Source organism: Halyomorpha halys, unplaced genomic scaffold, assembly GCF_000696795.3.
Source record: "Halyomorpha halys isolate HHAL.00 unplaced genomic scaffold, Hhal_1.1 Scaffold602.1, whole genome shotgun sequence".
NCBI classification, from domain to species: domain Eukaryota; kingdom Metazoa; phylum Arthropoda; class Insecta; order Hemiptera; family Pentatomidae; genus Halyomorpha; species Halyomorpha halys.
The window spans coordinates 344,148-360,596 of record NW_027105306.1 but is presented as its reverse complement, the minus strand read 5'-3'; the positions used below and the strand labels follow the sequence as shown (position 1 = coordinate 360,596).

The following is a 16,449-nucleotide window of genomic DNA, read 5'->3' as shown; positions in this document are numbered from 1 at the left end:
TAAAAGAAAAATAATGTGTAACGTAAACGCATACCCAAAGGACGTGAAAAGTATAAATATATGCAGAGATTGTTGCAAAATGAGACTGAAAAACGTACATATTGTTTTGACGGCTTATGAGTAACAATATCCCTGATTTTTTTTTTGTTATCACGGCCACTAAGGACCACGTGAATATCAGTGGTTAGTTAAGCTTCTTTGGGAGTCTTGATTTTCTTTCCTCCCATCGTAATTTCATGATTCTCAACTGCCTTTCTTTTCTTTCTTAAGACCACTTCTTACCCATTTTTCCCTCTTCCAATATTACTGAGATTTTTCAATGTTTTCCTAAACGTGTCTCTATCTAGACAGTCCGTATTTAAAATTTTCTCTCATTTGCCTCGGGTAAAACCTCCCATGTTTTTGTAGCTAAAAATTTTTTTGAAGATCTTATTCAATCATTCCTCCTTCATCCTCTTCTTTGCATTGAATGACAGGTTTCTTCTTATTGTACATTTTAGCTGTTTGAAAGCTTAAATTTTCTAATTTGGTGGTTTTCTCGGGGATGCTCACTTTCTAAGAACCGTTGTGACATATTATTCCTCCCAAGTACTTAAATTTTCTGGTCACTTTTATTTTTCCATATTCAGTGTTTCTATTTTTTTCCTGAAATTTACTTCAGTAGTCATGAGCTCTGTTTTTTCATATGATATGTAGGCCTGCTTTTTCTGCTATTATTTTTAGGGTATTTATTTGACTACTAGCCTCTTCCTCTGACTCACTCAACAGTGTGTGTGTGTGAGTGAGATTGTCGGCAAATGCCAAACAACTCACATTTATATAAAAACGTATTCATTGTTTTGACGGCTTATGAGTAACAATATCGTGATTTATTATGTTTAAAACAGACAATAAAGCAATCAAAGATACTAATAGGGAACAATAAATTTTACTAAATTCTAGCCTAATAAGCAAGATCCACTTTATTATCATTAATATTATTTAAAAAACCTATGTTCGTACGAGGCTAGGGAGTGATGGAATAGCTGATTGATGTAACCGAATTTCAATCCTGAAACAGCTGCCTCAAACATAATATAATTTAGTCCCATAATTCTACATCAAAGAAGGCCGATTTTGTTAACTGTTAGAAAGCAATTTGGCTCCAAAACGAACAGGACAACTTTTACACAATGTGATTCCTAAACTTACTTTACAATTCCATACACAGGACAGTGAAAGTAGTAATAAATTATTCAGAAAAAATGGCGTAATTCACAAGAAAAGACTTATCTTTTCAAATCCTACTAACCAAAAACGACTAAACGTTATATTCTGTTCTCAAAAAAATTAAACTTAATGAGAAGCTTCATAACGAAAACAATTAATTGATATGTATTTTTTATTGTTTAAATAAAATAAATTGTATCCAGTTGTATCAACACTCTTTATTAATAATTTAAATATTCAACGTTTCGGCCATCCTGAAGGACAATCTGAACTATATATAAATCCATAGCCTCACATCAAACTATCAAAAACATTTACGGGCTATTTCACCAAGATCTAATAAAATTATTTAAATTAACCTATGTAAGTCACTATTTCAATTAAATATTGAGACTTTTAATTACAAACAATCAAAAAACTGATATGTAATTGTGATATAACTGATAGATAAATTAGACTAGTTTTATTAGATCTAAGCAGAATAACCAGCAAAAATCTTTAATAGTATGATGTGAGGATGGTAAGGTTGGCCGAAACGTTGCACATTTAAAGTATCAATGTTATGTTGAGACTTAATTTGATACAATTATTCTATTTATCTACCTATATTTCTACTTAACCCTCTTTCTTGTTAATTTTTAACCTATATTGTTGTAATTATTTTTGAAGCATTGCTTAGTGACCTACCTTTAGCCAAATATTGGTCCATTTTCAACCTCTAACGTTAGCACCAGTCATTGGAAATAGATATCAACTGTTCCATTCTTTTTGTTTTACTTATCATCATGAAATCATAATCATTATCATAATCAGTCATCATGTACGGCACATGTTTATTATAAGTTTCTTATAGATTCATACTAATAAGTATCATAACCTTTGTCATCATAAGTTTACATTCCACTGTCATCAATTGCCTCTTTTTTGAACCCAGACACAATTTTCAATATCTTTGAGATATTTTGCTGTTCGATACTAGTATCTAGCACTAGATGTAAAATTTAATCAAACTTTAAACCGAAGGAGGTTAGTAAAAAGGAAATTGTTTTGACATTTAATTCCACTTTATTCTCTAATAACCTCATAGATATAATCCCCCATTAGCTCTTACAAAAAAATATTATGTTTATTAATAATACATTTAATTTGTTAGTCAAACGATAAAAACACTCCTAATAACACAGTGTTTGCTGCATTTTAAAAACATTTAGAACAAATACAAATTTAGAAAAAAAAATTTTGGAAAAAAAAAGAAAGGTTCCAGGTAGTATAACTTGAACAAAAATAGGAAATTGCAGATATTTAATATTTTTTTGAACCTCAGACCTTAAAATAGAACTAGCTTCGCAAAGTTGAGTATAATATTAGAGAACTGGTAAAACGAAATAATACACAAACCCTAACCTCGAAAATTCATTGCGTGAGATAGCTCCGAGTTTTCCAGAAATTAATCATTTCTACTAATTTTCCTTTGGTTGATAAGACCGCTTGATGAAGAAATACCTTTTTACACATTCGTTACTCTTAAAACCATTAAAAATGTTTAAAAAATCTTCAGACAAGTTTAAGGGGGAGAAAAGAAGTTACTTGTACCCCTCTGTACTCTATAAAAATTGTATTACGACAAAGGATTGAGATTGGTCTCTGAGTTTAGTGGCACCGATCTACATTTTTCCTCCCCTTAATTATTGAAATTTCTTTCTGAAGCACCCTCTAAATGTTACGTTCAACCAGCCGGATAAATTGCCTTAATTCTTATTATTATTCTTGTATGGACAAACAATATGTTAGGGGTATTTTTGGTATTCAATAATGATCAGAAGTAAGGCTGTAGTGCCACAAATGAATTGTCAACTGAACTGAGCTAAAGAAAATAAGTTTCATAATAAAATAAAATAAATTAATTGATTTGTATGATTTTTGTTTTTTTACTATTTTTTTACTCAATCTCTTCTATTAATACTGAACAAGCTTGTATACCAGAAATTTTTCGCTTGGCAGAAAGAAGTCACTTATTTATCATTTAATATGTATGAACTTAATAATTTAAAGGAAATAAAATATTTTATAATGAAACATAAAATATTTCAATATGATAAAGATGAATACAAAGCTTTTTCAAATTGTTGGGATGTAGAATTTACACTGAAGACACAATCGGAACTGATACGTTTTGGGCGATTTTGCTAAAATAGAAGCACTCCGATTAACTTTTTGTGACATTTGCACTCTTAAGTATAAGGTAGACACGATGCATTGCAGATGAGACATGCTCCATGTATAATTTAAAATATTCCTTCAGCATTTCTTAATATTGTGCATTTCGGTCTCTTTTATTTTAATATATAATAGCATTTATTTTGGGAAATTGGGAGCTGCCTAAAACAAATATATTCCTATTTTTTTCTGTAGATTTTTATTGCAAACAAATCCTTTAAGTTTGACAGTACCTTCATATTTAACCTTTTTGAGCTCCAAGAGAAACTTGATACAATTAACAGTCGAAAATTTATGTTTATGACGTGTTTTATTGCGATAGCTAATTATATATACATGGCTTCGCTATGTATGTATTCTCCATAATTGATTTTTTTTTATTGGTAGGACCTAAATAGTTAATGAAAAGTTTAAGTCTAGTAGTACAAGAGCCGGGAAGAAAAAAAGGCAGTTATCTCACCCCAATTTTTGATTAATTTAATGAAAACTATGTATAATTAATAGTCAAAATTTATGAGTCTGCCAAGTATAGGTAGCGGAAATAAAAAATGGCGGCTATTTCAAAATCTTAAAAAACACTAATTTTGACGTGACAACGTCTTATAAATCATTTTGCGGGATGCCATGTTAGAAAAAGTGTCCCGTAACGGAAATTGACTTCGTTTAACATATGGATATTATATCATATGTATAAAAATTAATTAATGTATAACCAAGCAAAAATAAATATCTGAATTCAATATGTGAACTGGTTTATTATTTCAAATATATAACATTGGATTGATTTTAATTTATATTTATGTAATATTAGCATAGAGTATACGTTGTCACGGAAATATGAGGCCTACACGGGCACGGTTTTTTTTATTCGGAGCTCTATATCTTAAAAACTGCCAACAACATTAGAACATCTAAGAGAACATTAAAATTCCAATATCAAATGCATTCAATCCTTTCAATAGAATGTCATTCGAACAATAGTGAATGCTCCATATAGTACAAGAGCCGGTAAGAAAAAAGGTAGTTATCTCACACCAATTTTTGATTACTTTAATGAAAACTATGTATAATTACTAGTCCAAATTGATGAGTCTGCCAAGTATAGATAGGGGTAATAAAAATTGGCAGCTGTTTCTAGACCTTTAAAAAACATTAATTTTTCATTCGGAGCTCTATATCTTAAAAACTACCAACAATACTAGAACATCTAAGAGAACATTATTTAAAGAAGAGTAAATTTGCTGAAATATTAGCCTTAAAAAAGCTATTTACGTCCAATAGTTCTCGAGATATAACTTTTTAAAAAGCAAAATTCTTAAAAATCTACTGAAAGATTTAAGTAGTTAGGTAATTTCTTTTGAGAAATGTATATCTCAGGAACTATGTGACGTACAGATATCTATTAGCACTGAAATTAAAGCTAGTATAATGGACTATAAAGTAGAAAGTATATATATATGACCTTTACCTTTGTAGGAATAGTAGTTTTTATGATATATGCTAAAATAAATTGATTTATAGTTGTTCGGACAATAAGCATGATTTATTAACTCTTTTAGGGCTCATATTTTAGCAAATTTGCTCATCTTTAAATGACGTTCTCTTAGGTTTTCTTGTGTTGTTCCTAATTTTTAAGATATAGAGCTCTGAATAAAAAATTAAATTTTTTTATCGCTTTCAAACAGCCGCCATTTTTTATTCCCCCTACCTATACTTGGCAGACTCATCAATTTTGACTATTAATTATACATAGTTTTCATCAAAGTAATCAAAAATTAGGGTGAGATAACTGTTTGAGATAACGTTTTCTCCACTTGGGCTCTTGTAATATAATTTGTAATACGTTTAGCCGGCGGTTAAATTAATGTTACCATAAACGATTTTATGATAATTTGATTGTACCCGTGGACCACTGTCCACCATTCCCTTTGTTTATAAAACAGAAACTAGCAATCAACTTGTTTAAATTTTTTTAACTTATTCATTAATTCTACCTTTGCAGTATTCTTTTCGCCCTGATAACTTGAAACAATAGAATCTGTCTCATTTCTCCGCTATTCCCAACCATCTACTGCTAATATCTTTTCGATCTACTGCATGTGAAGCTGCAAAGGTTTCAGGAGTGGATTGCTGTGGAAGTTAATTTGAGGTTGCATATTTTTAAATATATATATTAGGTTGTTATATTTAATAGAAAGTATAGGTTTTATACTGATATTATTTCGGTTCCAATTTATTAATTAATTATCAAAGAACAAGCGTATGTGAATGATTAGAGCTTTACTAATATTTAATCTCAGCTATTAATATCTTAGCGCAGTGTGATGTTCCTTTGATGAAGGATATCTTCCAGACTAGTTAGCAGAATCCAATCTGGTTTGATGCACTAAGGAGGCTGTTCGCTGAGGGTGAAGTATTTTTGTAATCTACGAATTTAGGAACCTAAAGTAATTGTTTCATCAAAGAAAAATATTATGAATTAAAAAATAATTAGAAATTTTAAAAAGTTTTAACTTCATCGAAGTATATTGGTGAGTACGTATAAATGTAATAAAATACATTAATATCATATAAATGTATGATATTTATACATCATATAACATATTCTTAGTCATATAAACTTAATTTGATTCAATGGTCGACTTCAATAGCAGAAAACTGTTAAATCCAAATTTGAACATTATAACTCGAAACTGAGATCGGATTTCGGAATAAATAATTTACTTATGTAATACGGAAGTCTTTTAATTATAAATATAATAACAAAATATTAATCACAGCAAATGAAAATGATGGGATAAATCATAGTATGAAACAAAGCCATATTTTCCTAATGAAATGATTTTATTAAATATTTATGTTTCTAGATTATGTTTGCTTGTATTATTATTTATAAACTTGAACTTTTTTAATATATTCCTATTAGCCCAGTCTGCCTTTAATATTAACATTGTGGAATGAACTTCCATGCAAATGTCTTATTCCTTGCCGGACTTAAATTTTATAATTTCACTTAAAAGGGACATAAGTCCTGCTCTGCTCGGACTTGATTTTCTTCTCAGTCACGTGAAATAAAGATTTATTAAAACACGGTTTTCTTTGACCCTTTTACTCTTAACTTTTTTATTAACTTAACGTTTTTATGCTCTCCGACGTTTTGGCCCTCAGGCCATTATCGAGCCATAACACTAATATTTCTCTTAACATACCTTATAATTAAATTTTCACATTAATTAAAATAGATTTTTCCATTGCAGGCTGATTGTTCAAATCAACAATCATTAAAAACAAATATATTAATCAAACTAATATCTCAACAGTCATTTAACAAACAATCTTACTGTTGCTTTTCTTGTATTTATCAATACTAGAAAACTAATGTTGTTGTTTTTTTATTTTAATTTTCATTGATTATTTCTATCTACATTTTATCTTTAATTTTCCTCTCTTATTGATTCCATATTCATTAATATTCGAAAATACAAAAATATTTATCAACTTACATAGTATTGATGGTTGACAGATATATCAAGTCTACACTTCCACCTCGGTTAATGAACCCCAGGTGAAGTATTCGTGTATGTCGAAAAGTTAACTTTTAGTATATATGCCAATATTTTTATATAATTTTGGACTCTTTCCTTCTTCAGATCAACTTTTTTTCTTTTTGTAAATTTATTGGAAAGGATTTTGTAATTTGTCGAAAAGTTAATAATAATGACAAATGCAGACGGGTGAAATTCGCGAAGTTATCTTCTATAATATTAATGATTATTTAAAAAAATATGAATATTATTTTTCATTTTATTTTTTTTATCATGTTGATTTTTGTATTCTCAAAAAAAATTTGAATTTTTAAAAAAAATTTTGAATAATTAGTGGTAGTTGGATGCACCTATGATAATGTATTATTACCAACCTCCAAAGTACACACTTTAATAGTTTTTCAATAAACTAGGAATATTACAAAAGGTTTGAGCTTGTTCAAATAATGTTTTGCGCGCCGAAGGTTACTAGTTCAGTTCGGAAATTCGGAATCCTTTAATCAGTTTTTGGACATATTATGGATGTGTCACGCGAAGTTTTTTATTTTTCATATGAGTTACGAATGTTTCTGTAAAAATGAATTTGAATGAGTTAAATCTACTAAATAAACACAACATAATGATAACGAACTCAACATAAAATACTAAAACTCTAGAAACCTCAGTATGAACGATTTAGATCGTAATGCAAACCATGGTTTAACCATAAAACAGTACTATGATTATTTAATTACTTTTTTTATTCTATTTGGCGAGATGAGAGCCGAAGGAGGGCTGTGACAGAGCCGTGGTGAAAAGGTGGCCGTAGTGGTGGGGGGCCACGTTGCCAGATCTACCGTCCCCCACTGCCTTCCTCTGCCTCCTAGCACCTACGCTCCTTCAACAGTCCCAGTCAGCGGCAACCTCTCTTCTCTTCATCTTTGTTATAAATAAATTATAAAAATGGAGGAAAAATACATTTATATGACTCAAGTTAACGAACGGATTAGGTCATGATAATCCCTCGATTTTTTTTATGAAAACATCGTAATCACGTACCTCTTTCGGGTGTCAAACGAAAATCCCATGACAAACGTGGAACACAATGGATAAAACTTGACAATACATCAACCACATAACTAGGAAATGTAAGAAAAATACTTCAGGCTAAAACAAAAAGTGGCAAATTGGCAAGTACCATTAAAATATCAGCAAACCTAAAATGCGACACCAGACTAGGATAGTCAGACGTTCGGCTTTTAGAGGGCATGTTCAATTCTTCCTGGCATTTCAGAATTTCCGACACTTAGGCTTAAAAAACAAAATTTCAACACGGTCAACGAAAATTACACATTCTCAACAAAGGACATAGTAGTTCTATTTAACTTCAAGTATGGCAGCACTCATGAAATCCAAATTTAAGCTACTATAAACTAAATTTTTTTCAACCATCAAACATGTTCTTTGTTCGTTCATCGGTTGATTGTTTACTAAAACTGTAAACAACATTCCTTTAATCAATTTTCACTTTTGTTTTTTTTTAATGTGTTTATCGAAATGTCGGGAGAAACGAAAGTGCAATCCAGTGACGTATTGAAGGCGAAGTATTGTTATTTTTCCAAGGGCAGAAATGAACACGAAGCCATATTCTAGGTTTGTTGCAGTTGTATCTTAGTTTTAAATAAAGGCAGTGGTGATTTAGAGTATCACATCAACAGTGAAAATCATTCGGACACATAGGATTCTCTAAAGCTGTTTTATTTTTATTAAGTTTTCTGAAGAGGACGATTAACCAAGCGCGGCTGAGGGTAGTTCAGTATTCCGTACAGTATACACCAATTATCTAACAGATCAAATGACTGCACGTCACAGCTATTCAAAACATATTATACATATAGATGATGTCAGGGCTGCGGTTAAATATTTACTTTCGACGTTTCGACCCACAATGTAGGCTTTCATCGGGGCTGATGAGATGTAAACAAAAGGACTATTTAAAACATTATTCACTGATTCTGAGATCGCTAAAACGTATGCTACTGCTACACAAAAAGAAGAGCAATAATAAATAATATTCTCTCCCCACCTGCTATACAAATTGTAATCTAATTTTTTTTTTTTTAATAATTTATTTATTGATATTTACAACTGTATACATATATACACATCAAGTAAATTTGCTGTAAGTGATATTATGACATGATAAAAACATGTGGAGAATCTACCCATTGATAGAAATCCAAAAACATTTCTAAAGAAGGTCTCGAGGCCATCTTCATTTCAGACGTCTAGGAGGATTATTAGGTAGTGAAGGAGAAGCCAGGTTAGAAACGAGTTGGTTTGGGTGGTTGGGAAGTTTATTATGGAAGGATTGGTATCTGGTTCTGGCCAAATCGGCAACATAGGGGACATTGAGGTCCTGATGGATGATTTGATTTGTGACAAAGTAAGCAGCATTAAGGATTTTACGAAGGATTTTGGACTGTAAGGATTGGATTCGAGAGGAATTAGATGGTTTAGTGGAGCCCCTTAGCTCAACTCCGTATGTCCAAATCTAAATTTTAAATCAAATATTTAGTTTTAGTGGATCTGTTCACGGCAGTAACAATGCAAATTAAAAACTATTCACAATATTCTGATTAGATACTACTAGAGTTATTGAATTTGAGACTGTTCAGGGTGAAATTGACCAAATAAATTTGGTACTTCAAAAAAGTCCAATATACAGTGTTGCCTTTAGGATAGACAATAGCTATACTAAGTTTGGTGGAATTCGCCAATAATGGGGTGTTTCCTTACAGTGTTGCCTTTAGTTGAGACAATACCTGTACTAAGTTTGGTGGAATTCGCCAATAATGGGATGAAAATTTGTTCAGCTATTTAAATTGGACTCAGAATATAATCTGCATGTTAGAGTTGGTTGCCAAACTCATATCATAATAATATAATCAGTGAGCTATGTCATCGATTCTGTTCTCATGAAAATATAATATTACTTTTCAATATATACATTTTGTAAAATAACAATTAAAAGAGTTTTGTATTCTCGTGTAGATTAATCACAAACATATGTTGAAGTACATCTAAACAAGATAGTTTAGCCTATTTCTGTCAATTCATAACATATTAAAACTGTAACCTCCATTTAAGGCTTAATTTGCATCTCATGAAAAAGCTTCTAAAATATTGACAAATTATTTTCAAGACTACTTATGCAAGGCATATCTCTGGCTGTTGCATTCTCTGATTTTCATCTCAAAATCGAGAGCGCTGATTAAGATATGACATCTGTTAGAGAGGTAAGGTCTAATATTAACTCTATAGAAAAGTTTGCAGAAATATAAAAAGCATCCTGAACAACATCAGAGATAGAAACATGTATGAATGTGCGATGATTATGAAAACGACCTCCCTCTATTCTCTTGGACTCGACTATTTAAGAAGGTGGACCGCTCACTTAGATTACTTTGAATGTTACCAATGGATGAATCTAAAAAAGAATAGGTCAGCCTCACATATGACAACATAGTTCCTAAATTATATGCAAGAAAGGTGAATCGATATAGCAGACAAAACATTATTTGAAAAAGTTCAAAGTTTAAAAGAGTTTACAAATTGGTGAGTTTTTGACCAGTTACTTCATAGAAAGTGGGTGGAAATCTTCAGGAAATATGAGATGAGAGAATTCTCAGAATTATTAAACGTCTGAGAATTTATCTTTGTTTTGCCCAGTTTTAACTGTTAACTTTTAACAGAATGGAAAGAAAATTTTCTCAAGTAGAACGATGAAAGAAACCAACTTAAATTTGATGCTATAAAGAGGAATATAATAAGGAAATATAATTTGGAACAAATGACGTGTACAGATTTTCACAATTAATGAATGTCCCAAACAGATTTGCAACGAAAGATGTCTCCTAGCAAAGAGTGTTCATAGGAAAGTTTATCTCTTATGTTAAAAAATTATTTCTAATATCAGTAATGAGAACATTAAATTTAAATATTTATTTTTTATACATTTGTATAAATACCTTAATTTTTCTGCTAATTTTTTACAGCATTTGTATATATTATAGAAAAAAATATTTTCTTTCACAAAAAAAAATATTAAAATAGCATTATACCAATAAAAGTCTGGATTTGATATCTATATTGTTTTTTTTTATAGGACATTTACTTTTCATAAATTATATCGGGGCACCAAGCCTCCAAACCGAAGTCATGAAAACTCAATTTGTTTTGTAAATTGGTTCTTGAATAATAATATTATTTAAAAATAAAGAAATCGATTTGCTTAATTATTGTGAAATACACAATAATGACAATACCTATACAACGATGACAAATTTTATCAGTCATGGAAAAATATATCAGACATCTGGAAAAGTCATGGAATTTTTCAAACCAGGAAAAGTCAGGGAATTTTTCAAACCTCGAAAAGTCAAGAAAGTTGTTCAAACCTGGATAAATCAAAGAATTTTATAATAATAATAAAAATAAAAAAAACGAAAGTTACGGAAATTTACAATTTAAAAAACGAGAGTGCGGATTTACAGCCCTGAATCAGAAATTAGAGGCGAATTTTAGAGTATTCTAGAATTAGTCTAGAAAACCTCCTTTAAATGCTTTCAAAAAAGTCAATTCTACTAATATTTGAAGACAATTTTGTCTCGTTTGGAATGCTATAATTCGGAACTATCTAAATTAAATGGTTCTGTATTTATCGCTCCATATTTAAAAAGAATAAGTAACTTCCTTAAAAAAAACATGAAATTTAAATTTACTCCTTCCCTGTTAGGAATAGAATAACAGCCCAAACAAACTTTTCCGTTACGTTTGGTGTCTGCTGTCAGATGTCTAAGGTTTGAACATAATTTACAATACTTCCTGTTCAAACTTAGATATACACAGAATTCTTATAACTATTATAATGACATGGAAAAATGTTTTGGTGGACATCTTGAAAAGCAATATTAGGATGTCCTATGACCATCTTCTTTTCAGGCTAAGTCTGCAGTTTTTTACCAACAATTTCGGTCCTGAACAGCAATTAATCAGGCATTAAGTTCATTATGGATAATTTAATCTCGGGCACAATAAGGATTAGGATTTTACAATGGATTTTCTTTAGTAAAAATTGGACAAGGAACTCGAAACATTGGATGAATGTTCGAAATGAAGTAACATTGAAAGTTTAAAAAATCTTGAATCAGCTTAGTAAATTTTGAACTATTTAGAAAAACAAATTTGTAATTTATTTTGATTTTTTTTCTTGTATAATCGCGTATTTTAATTAGGATTAGGATTTTACAATGGATTTTCCATAGCAAAAATTGGACAAGGAACTCAATAATTTAGTGGAGCTCCATATGTTTTCTTTATACATTGGAAGTTTAGAAAATCTTGAATCAGCTTAGTAAATATTGAACTATTTAGAAAAACAAATTTGTAATTTATTTTGATTTTTTTTTTTTTTTTTGTACAATCGCGTATTTTAATAAGGATTAGGATTTTATAATGGATTTTCCGTAGTAAAAATTGGACAAGGAACTCGATAATTTAGTGAAGCTCCATATGTTTTCTTTATACATTGAAAGCTAGGAAAATTTTGAATCAGCTTAGTAAATATTGAACTATTTAGAAAAACAAATTAGTAATTTCATTTTTCTTGTATAATTGCGTATTTTCCTGTACACGTATTTCATTGCGAGGTACAGAAATTTCCTTAAGGAAAACAGCATTAGATATTAATTATAATCAGAAACATCAGTTTCAATATAGCACTTATCTTTTTATAATTCACAATAATTAATAAATAACGAAGTGAAAACCCTGAATAGTGGGCGTACATTGTAAGATACTGTCTTTTAATATGAAATGACGTTAAAAGAATTAGATAAAACATGGATGTAAACATTTATAGTATATATATACAAGAGGAGTATAAGTAAACACAAAAGAAACATAACTAAGGAATATTTTGACAGTGGTTTTAAAAAGAAAAAATGTACGGATTTTGATCAATACAGATGCTAATTATTTCAATTTAAAAACAAATTAATTTGATGGAAAAATGCAAACCCATTATTAATTCTCAAATGTAATATATTTATTGAAAAAGATAGAATCATTAAAACATAAAGTAACTAAATTTATAGTAATAAACCTAATAATTTAAAAAGTAAATTACTAGTTTTCAAACTAAGGAGAATTTTTCGACAAATCAAAATTAAATCTTAAATTAATAAATCCATTAATACAAATCGTAAATTTCGGGAATATTGGAATTTTCAATGTTTCATTAACAAACTAAGAAATAAAAACGTTCCAATTCTGGAAAAGTGACAACCAATTTACAAGAGTGCACTAACATAAGTCCAAGTACATTACATACATTGTTTGAGAACCTGAAGGTTTGAGATGATTAAAAAAATCAAAATTAATATTGACAGAATTACGAACAATACCTATCATTCACAAGTTATGTTACAGAAATTGGCTGATATACATTTCTGAAAATTAAAATGAGAAAAAAATTGTGAAAACAGTGAAATAAGAGCTTCAAATCAGAATCTAATATAATTATGAGAGATAGCTGACCGTGGATGATTTATACGAGAAGAAGATGGTTGGGGGTAAGTACAAATAAGTTGATGTAACATAAAAAAAAATTATTATTATGGTTACATATATTTTCTTTCTCTCAATTTTATTTTTCTTTCCATAATTTTAATTTTTAAATAATTATTAAACTAATATATTCATATTTCTTTGTATTATATAACTTCATTTTTATTTTATTTCGTTAATTATGTTATTTTACCTGCTTATTCAATTACCTATGTATACATTTTATTTTCCACTTCTCTCATCACTTTATTTTATTAATTCCATTCAGTAAAATTATTTACTTTATGTCATTCTGTTTATTTTTTTATTTTCTGTATTCATTGGTTGTAATCTTGTTCTGTTCTTAGCCCTGATGAAGGCTAGAAATTCTGGCCGAAACGTTGGCACGATTAAATAAGTTATATCAACTTATTTGTGTTTTATTTTGACCGTACCCCCAACCATCTTCTCCACGTATAAGAAATCTAATATAGATGTCTAAACCGCTTCTTCATATAGAACCAATTCAGAAATATAAACAATATCATCCTGCCAAAAATCCTCTAATCTACATCTTGGTCAATTAGATCAGAAAACAGATTACTAGAGCATTGTTTTTTATCCCTTCCAACAACTTCACAATTCCTATCAATCCAGGCGGTGCCATTAAATCAATTATATCCACCGAGTGCAGGTCACGCAATATATAAAGCAACAGTTCATTTTCTAAAAATCTTCAGTTCTTCTCTTAACGTAATCTAGTCCATTCAGTAAATATCAAGTATAATTTTGGAGAATCTTATATCAAGAATTTTAGAGAGAAGGCGCAAACTCAACAATTTTATCAAAGTAAAATATCGAACTTTCCCGACTTTTAAATTGGTATGTTTCCAACAGACATAACAGCCTCTAAATATCTATAATTTGTCTACAGTTCCAACATGTACATCTACTACCATTAAGATTACAGAAATATCGCTTGAACTATTATACAAGTATACATGTTGTTTGGATCAGGTAAGTTTTATACATTGATTGAACAAAAATGTTAGTTTTAATATTCTGAGAGATGTTGGCAACACTCATGTTGATTTATGATAACTTATTTTTAAACATTTTATTTTATTTTTCATCCATTGTCCAGGAAAGGGACCTATTTTATACCAGAAAAGTAAAAAACGTATTTTTAATGCATCATCAAGAGATAAAAAGCTTTAATTAGAACGTACAAAAACATTTGGAAGTTTTCTAGAGTAAAAAAAACTAAAATTTCTCAATAATTTTAACCACCTACCACAGCAGTAGTAAGAGAAGTTTCCCCAAGAATCTCTTTTTTCCTAAAAAAAAAATTTAAGTAGTTAAGTAGTTCTTTTTTTTTTTTATAGTAGTATTCATTTTGTATTACTACATATAAATCTAAAAGATTAAAAAAAAAAAATCTTTTCAAAAAATTATAAAACCATTAAGCCCACTTTTTTAAATATAAAGCTACGTAATATTAAAAATTACTCAGGAGTGGGAATCAGAACTAAGTACCTTTATTGAAACGATGACCGTGGTTACTCGGGTCACACTAAGCGAAATACTAGTGTAAAATAAAAAAAATATATAATAATAATAATAAAAATATCAAAGGTATAAATCCAAACATCTAGGAAAATAAAACATAAAACCTGGGCGTTGATGACTATTAGGTCGCCATGAAGCCTTAACGAACAACTAGTGTAAAATAATATGGCATAATAAGTTAATAATGAACAATACATATATGAGAAGAAAACGAAAAAATATGAAAAGGCGGAATGTGAAGGAAAAAATGTTATAATTATAATCAATATAATTAAAATCTTATAACATATAGGATAATGAAATAAGTTTTTCTCATGAAATATGTAGTTTCTGTCATTGATTTAATTTAGCAATGAAAATCAAAAATTAAAAATACTATGTCATAACATCTATATATATTAAATTATTAATAAACAAATATATACCCTTTGCTCTAAATGCATTATAGTAATAAACTACAGTAAAAATAAGCGGTACATATGATAAGACTGTAATTAATTGATCAAATAGAAGCTAAGGATAGAGAAATCAGAAAGTGTATTAGAATGTTAATTTGTATAATATGGAATGCATCTCATGCACTAGTAAGAGCAAATGAGGCGTAAAAATGGGAATGTCCAGCTGGGGCAGCTGCTAAGTAATGCACATGCTAACAACAGCTGGGAACGCGAAATCCTCCGTCAGGGACAAATGACTGCGATATACTTGCGTTGTCAAAATTTAACTCTCCCCTTCCCCAACGATTCAGAAGCATTGATCGTTCAAGATCGTCATGACCCGGCATTAGTATGCTTGGTCGTCACAAAATCGAATGTTCGGAAAGAAGAATTATCGGTATAAATTATTGTTAGCTCGTAGTTTTGGAAATACGTTCGGACGATGCATCCAACGTTGGGATTAACGTACATAGCAGCGGAACTAATTCAATGATAAGATACAGCAAATGGAATGTAACAATTATCATTATCAGGAGTGAGTCTAATCCCCTCGTTGTAGGTAACCTTCAACCATTGAGCACTGCAGTGCCTTAGTCCAACTACTCGAAACGGCTGGTTGGACTTAGGATGGGGAAAGTTAAAAATATCCAGGAACTGTATAATTAAATTAGTAGAAAATTTAATGCTAAATCGAATGCCGCAAGAATGAAGGCGATCGGATGGACAGGGAGCGAGTTATGATCGAAAACGTCCAAATTACTTTTTGCTCTTATATAACGCATTATAAAACGTCCAAAGGGCTGTTTCTTGTAGAAAATTTAATGCTAAATGGAATGCCGCAAGAATGAAGGCGATCGGATGGACAGGGAGCGAGTTATGATCGA

At 29.9% G+C, this 16,449-nt stretch overlaps 1 long non-coding RNA gene across 2 annotated transcripts in view; it reads right to left on the bottom strand.

Annotated features, from left to right (window-relative positions):
- Positions 1-16,449, bottom strand: part of LOC106684689 (uncharacterized) — a 174,120-nt gene that overhangs the window by 76,249 nt on the left and 81,422 nt on the right. The window contains exon 3 of one of the 2 annotated variants that reach the window (XR_010844212.1): positions 14,876-14,896. The exons of the other annotated variant lie outside the window; for it this stretch is intronic. This is a non-coding gene — a long non-coding RNA (uncharacterized lncRNA). Of the gene's footprint in view, positions 1-14,875; positions 14,897-16,449 lie in introns of those variants that run through there. 2 annotated transcript variants of the gene reach the window in all.